Source organism: Eptatretus burgeri, chromosome 11, assembly GCF_056783735.1.
Source record: "Eptatretus burgeri isolate ZD-2024b chromosome 11, Ebu_testis_v1, whole genome shotgun sequence".
Taxonomy (NCBI): Eukaryota; Metazoa; Chordata; class Myxini; order Myxiniformes; family Myxinidae; genus Eptatretus; species Eptatretus burgeri.
The window spans coordinates 57,954,560-57,962,059 of NC_140971.1; positions in this window are offsets into that span (position 1 = coordinate 57,954,560).

Below are 7,500 nucleotides of genomic sequence, written 5' to 3' on the forward strand. Positions count from 1 at the left end.
ATATATATATATATATATATTTATATATATATATTTATATATATATGGAGCTGTTGAACAGCTCCCAAGATGAAAGCAGCCATTTTAACAGGATTACCTTTTCTTAAAATTGAATGTAGCATTTAATTGAGGAAGCCAAAGCATTTAAGATGCTCTCGGTAAGCTACCATTTTTGACTGTTGGTAATCAAAGCCAGTCGGCTATATACATATCTATCTATCTATATATATCTCTCTCTCTGTCTCTCTGTCTCTCTGTCTCTCTGTCTCTCTGTCTCTCTGTCTCTCTGTCTCTCTGTCTCTCTGTCTCTCTGTCTCTCTGTCTCTTTGTCGTGCAGCTGAACATCTGGCTTTCTTGTTGGCCCTTGTAACAACATTCTTTGAGCCTTGGGCTCAGAGAAGCCCAATTATAAATCAGCACTGTTTTGGTATAGTTCAAAGGGGAACATCTTGTAGCAGAATGAGACGATAATATATATTGTGATAAAGATCTGCCTGATCAATAACAGATCTTCTTGCTTGTGAAAAGATAAATGCTTTGTCAGGCCAGGAGAGAATATTTGCTGGGGTGTTGTTACTTTCAAAGAAACCAGATGAGCAGGAAAAGTATATATAAAGTAAACCAAACTGCTTGCGGGCCAGAGTTTGACTGAGCTGGTATACTGTAGGTATTCTGTGCCTTTCTACTCTCGTGTACACTTTTGATGCGCATTAAACGCTCTTCTCTACGACGATTGGTGTAGTCATTGCTTGATTGCAGACCCTGATCTCGACATTTTGGCGTAGTCGGCAGGGGGGTAAAAACAGAGCAAAAGAGGGGAACTTCTTGCTTGGTGAGACAAAAAGAGGACAGCAGCCGGCCGGCTTAAAGATAAGGTAAGAACTGCCTCTTTTTCTCGCACCAGGACATACAGGTTCGCTGCTCTTTGTGATCTGTACTTATCTTAAAAGAACGAGAAAAGAGAGAGCTTTGTGCGCATCAAAAAGAAGGGTACCCCCGGGGGGTTAAGTGTTCGCAGGGGGGGTTGCAGGTGATGCTTACAGGCTCATCTCAGAAATCCCTGGAGAACAGTGTCTAAAGGGGAGATTGTAAGGTATAAGCCTGGGAGGGTAATCTGAGAAATCTCCAAGACAAGGTATTTCTGTGGGAGATTGAGGACGTGGAAGGTGTGCAAGGGAGTGTGAGGGTTCGTGGAAAGGTGTGAAAGACACTCAACCCAACCCGAGACCACCACAGGCAAAACACTGACCAGTCCAAGAACACTCTAGAAATAAGCAAGGAAAATGGGAAATAAAACATCAAAACTGAAATTGAATAATGCCCCACCCACGAATACCGTGGCAGAAATGATGTATGGGAAATATGGAGTCATGTCATGTACCCAATTGGCATTATGGCATAAATGGACAAAGGGAGACCAATGCCCATTCCCAAGATGGGGCTCTTTAAAAGCAGAAATTATCAATAACTTGGCATGTCGATTAGAACAACGGACAAGTGATGAATTAAAACCAGAGCCAGATCTTGAAGCGTGGAAATTGTGGGAAGAGGAGGCCTTACAAATAAGTGAAGTAGCTAGAAATTTGGTGAAACAGAAACTATTAAAACTAGAAACACAGGTAAAAGAGATGCAACCACCAGTGATTGGAATTGCTCCTGCCTCGGTAAAAGCCTCTGAGATTGAAGTACAAGGACGGGAAGCTCAGGTAAATAATGAAGGTGATTCATCTGCATATGTTAATAACACACCAAGATTATATCCGAACCTTGAAAGTATGGGGCTGATGGCCACAGCCTCTGCTTTCCCGGTTCAGGAAATAACTCCAGCGGGACCAGGGGTGCAGGCTCAGTCAGTGTACCGACCATTTAAAGAAATTGAATTAAGATCAATGAAGGAGAGAGTATTAGATCAGAGGGGAAATGCAGGAGCAGTAAGGAATTTAATAACGCAGTGGGTTGCAGCACATCGATGCACCCACAGTGACATTGGAGTGCTATGTCAAGCAGTGTTGTCTCCATATGTGTGGAAGAGAGCTCGAGAAGCTGCCGAGTGGACAGCAGACGAACCAGCAGTTTGCACCGAAGCAGATCGGCGAGATAAGCGAGGGCGCCTGTATGAGGAGATAGAGAAGGCCTTACGACCACCAGCATTAGATTGGGATAAAATCTATGAAACAAAGCAACGTCAAGGGGAGCGGGCATTCGAGTTTATGGATAGATTAATGTTGACACTCTTACAATATGGGGGGTTTCAAGTTGAAGCAGACATACCGGAGCGAACGGTCACTAATTTCGTAATGGAAGGACTTAGGCCTCAAATTAAAAAACAATTGAAGTATGTACTGTTAGGTTGGCAGGGCAAGAAAGCAAGTGAGATTTGTATAGCAGCTGATCAATGTATGGACCGAGCGGAAGAACGGGAGAACGCAAAGGCAAAAATGAAAGACGAAGTGTTGCAGATGGTGTTGCTCGACAAAGTAGCAGACCAAAGAAAGAATAAGGGTTGGAGAAAGTGGGGGCTGGAGGGAGATGATTCAGATTCGGAAGAAGAAGAAGCGGCCAGGAGATGGGGATGGCGAATGAGAGGTCCACAAAGACCCCCACCAGCAGCACAGGATGGACGGCCCAAGAAATGGAGTGGAAAAAACAAAGGTTGGACGCGAACGCCACCACAGACCCGCTCGAGGACGGCAGCAACACAAGAACAGGAACAACCAAGTCAATCACAAGGATGTTTCCAGTGCGGGCAATTGGGACATTGGAAAAGACATTGCCCCCAAAGAGGACGACCGGAGATCCAACAGGAGGGAGGATCGGGACAACCGCAAAATTGTAAGTCATATTGACACACCGCGGGTGGACCCGTGTTACAAGGGGCAATGTTGACATTAACACCAAAAGAGGAGCCGACCTACTCTTTAGATGTTTCAGGTAAGACACTCTCTTTTTTAGTTGACACGGGAGCCACCTACTCTACCATAGCAGCCAAACAGCTGCCACATGTTGAAAAATCCAATGCTGAAGTCCAAGTAGTAGGGTTAGGTGGTAGCATACAAACATTAAAGACAACAACGCAATTACCAGTAAGATGTGGACCTTTACAGGAAAAACATGCATTTCTTCTCACAACCACCACACCGGTGAATTTGTTAGGTAGAGATTTGTTGTGTAAGTTGGGATGTGAAATAGTATGTACGAACAAAGGGGTCTTTGTGGATATTCCCCAGAATAAAGCACAGTCAGCAATGATGCTGTTAATGACATCGCACCCAGTTGTTTATTGGTGGAGGCTGAAAAGACAGCCGATTTGTGAGGCTTTGATATGTTTAAAGGAAGTCTTAGCCGAAAGTGAGGAAATGCAAATGTGGCTAGACAATGCACAAGTAATGACACACATCTACTATGACCCTCCACATTGTACAATCTATTATGATGCGAATGGAGATGATGCTGAATTTGCGGAGAAAATTGCTCCGTATTTGGGAACCTACAATGATCTTTTGATTGGCCGTTTGATGATTGGTAAGGAAGGTGTTGCAATGGAGGTAAAGCTCACAGAACAACAAAGGCATTTGACAAAGTATCCGCCGGGAGTAACTTCGCATGTGACAATAACCACAGCAAAAGATTATCACCCGAAGGATTTGGGCTTTATGGTTTCTCGCCTACAGGGGGCAGTAGCGACCTGCACAACAATGATGTTGCATTGGCAGGTGCACAAGCTAGCGAACGATGAAGGGTGGATTTGTGATTTTGAGGAACAGGTGTTATTGGGGACAATTGAAGAGGTGGATTTACCACCTAAACATGAGAGGGTGAGGAAAACGGTAAATGAAGGAGAAAACGCAGAAGATTTGATAGAAAGAGTTCCACAAGAATTATGGACCCGACATGACAATGATGTAGGCCGTATAATTGGGGCAACGCCCCTCGTGGTTAAACTCAAACCGGGGATGCCTTGGCCAAATGTGCGCCAATACCCCCTGCGAAAGGAGGCGGAGGCTGGGATAGCACCAGTAATTGAATCTTTGAAGGAGCAAGGGATAATTGTAGAAACTTCAAGCCCGTGCAACACGCCTATACTGCCAGTGAAAAAGCCACAGAAAGATAAGTGGAGATTTGTTCAGGATTTACGGGAAGTAAATGAGGTGATTCAAAGTATCCACCCCGTGGTACCGAGCGCAGAAGGGGTGATGACGTCTATACCTGCAAGTTCCACCCATTTTACTGTAATCGATTTATGTTTGGCATATTTTTCCATACCCATTGATAAAAAAATCCCAGTTTTTATTTGCCTTCACGTATAAAGGCCGTCAATACACATGGACTGTTTTGCCTCAGGGGTTCGCGGATAGTCCAACATTATTTTCGCGTACCTTACATAAGGACTTAGAAGATGTTGTCTTCAAGGGTAAATCAGTGCTGCTACACTATGTGGATGATTTGCTCATTTGCTCCCCAAACAAAGCAGCGTGTGAAACAGATACGCTGCAGCTGCTCCAGGCATTGGCAAGAAAAGGCCACAAGGTGAATAAAGAGAAGTTGCAATTAGTCAAGGAAAGGGTTAAGTATTTGGGACACCACATTTCGCAAGGAAAGAGGGAATTGGATAAGGGGAGAATAACTTCAATTTCAGAAGTGCCATGCCCTCGCACAAAGAAAGAGATGATGCGATTCTTAGGTATGGCAACCTACTGTAGACAGTGGATTGTTGATTATGCAATTCTGACAAAGGAACTGTATGTTGTGGTGGGCAAAAACCAGCCCAATGTAATTGAGTGGACTGAGAAGATGGGGGAATATTTTACCAAATTAAAAGCGGCACTCTCGACAGCTCCCGCGTTGGGGCTGCCAGAATATGAGAAACCATTCTTCCTTTACTCTCACGAAACTAGAGGATTTGCGCAGGCTGTGCTGACACAATCCCACGGCGACCGCCAGCGACCAATTGCATATTTTAGCCGAAGGCTGGACCCAGTCGAACGTGGGTTGCCTCTTTGTTTGCAAGCAGTGGCCGCAGCGAGCTACGCAGTTAAGCGCACGGCAGAAATCGTGATGGGTCACCCCCTCACGCTAAGGGTACCCCACTGTGTCGCGGCTTTATTAACCCAAAAGCAAACACAACATTTAACCAACACACGCCTGATGCAGTATGAGACGACTCTCCTACACCAGCCAAATTTGCAGATTGAGAGATGTAATGTTCTTAATCCTGCTTCCTTGCTGCCAACGAAAGACGATGGTGATGCTCACGACTGCACAGAGGCAATACAAGAAGTATCCACCGTGCGCCCGGATCTCAAGGATCAACCCTTGGAACACCCGGACCTCACCTTGTTCATCGATGGTTCGGCCTATCGTGGCCGAGACGGCTCGGGGCATGCAGGATACGCCGTGTGCACCCATAGTAAAGTTATTGAAGCGAGACGCCTGCCTGCACATTTTTCTGCCCAGCAGGCGGAGCTGTGTGCCCTGATAAGGGCATGTGAACTATCTGCTAACATCGCGGTAAATATATACACTGACTCTAACTATGCTTTTGGTGTGGTACATGACAAAGGTGCGATATGGAAAATGCGAGGGTGACTCACCTCTGCAGGAACACCAATAAAAAATGGTGATTTAGTTTCTGAGCTGTTAAAAAGTATCTCAGCACCAGCAGACGTCGCGGTAATTAAATGCCACGCACATCAGAAACTCACTACGGATATCGACAAAGGAAATGACAAGGCGGATAAAACTGCAAAAGAGGTGGCAAGTCTGCCTATTCCTTTGATAATGTTCCATAGCACCTACTGAAATCCTACCGTGGCTTGCACGCATGGCCCATTTAAATGGACATGTGTGCAAGAGGCGGACTGTGAGACAGGTGCAAGAATCCTGGTATGCACCAGGAATTGGGGGAGTAGTAGAAGGGGTGTGTAAGAGTTGCCAAATATGTCAAAAACACAACCAGCAGAAGGAGGGAAAAACAAGAGTGCTGGGAGCTCACCCAGCCCCTTGGGGACCATTCACGTACCTACAAATAGACTTTATAAAAATGCCTCCATCAGGCGGGTTCAGCAATGTTTTGGTAGTGGTAGACATTTTTACTAAGTGGGTAGAGGCGTACCCATGTGCAAAGGCTGATGCCGCTACCGTGGTAAAGCACCTGTTAAAAAGTTTTTTCTGCCGATTTGGCATTCCTTATAAAGTGTCTCACGATCAAGGAGGACATTTTACGGGGGAAATATCACGGGCAGCGTGTAAAGCACTGGGAATTAAACAAACATTTCATTGTGTTTATCACCCAGAGTCAGCAGGTGCTGTGGAAGGGCAAAACGGAATACTGAAGAACAAACTGGCTAAAATAACAACGGAGACGGGGTTAAAATGGCCAGAGGCATTACCCTTGGCACTAATGAGCAGGCGATCGACAGTAAACCGGAAAACAGGGTTATCCCCCCATGAAATACTAATGGGAAGGCCAATGCAGCTGCCTGTGACCGCCCCCACAAACATGAATAAGTTGGATATTACAATGATGGACGAGAACTTGCTGACATTTTGTAAACAGCTTTGCAGGATCGCAAGGGCGATACACACAAGGGTAAAAGAGGCCCTACCTGAACCAGTGGAAGAGCCGTACCACGCCTTCCAGCCGGGAGACTACGTACTGATAAAACACTTCACGAGGAAAACAGCCTTGGAACCTCGGTGGAAAGGACCATTTCAGGTACTGCTGACTACTCCGACTGCGGTAAAGTGCGAGGGTAAGACGGCTTGGATACATGCCACACATTGTAAACTGGCTATACCAGCAGAGACAGTGACAACATGAACAACACCTATCTTACCATGACTGTATTTTTTTTGTGCACTTGGATGCACGTGGGCATTTTACAATACGAGCTGCATGCGTTATAATGAAGGAAAAACTGATGATGAGAGAACTATGGGTAAAAGAAAGAGACGAGAACTAATCCTACATAAAGAATTGACTGATCATCCACTGAACACTTACCTGGCATTATCCCTACAGTACGCTAGGACAATGAACAAAAGGGAGTGTTGGGTGTGTTCACACCTTCCACATTCCTCAAAACACGGATTACCCTTGTTTGCAGTTCCACTCCAGGGGGAGAACATGTGTGGGTACATAGTCCGTAGACAAGATAGACCAGTTTTAACTAAAGTAGAGAAGGCATCAGTGGAAGGTAGAATAATAGAAATAAAAAGTAATTGGGAGAAGGGGGGTTATAATTGCACGAACTATGCGCATTGGTATTACCCTAAGTACAGAACTATTAAGCAAAAGGCTGTGGGACAGGGCCCGGCAAGAGCACTAAAAGTAACGAATTATGATGGATTGAAGAAGGGGGAGGGATTAGAAAAGTACCCCCCACATTTTCAGCTCATGCACAAACAAATTGGATTGATTTGTCTAGTTAGAGGACAAGGGGGGGGGGACCCCATTTAGGAGAATCAACATGCCAGTATTATGCTAGACATGGGGATGAA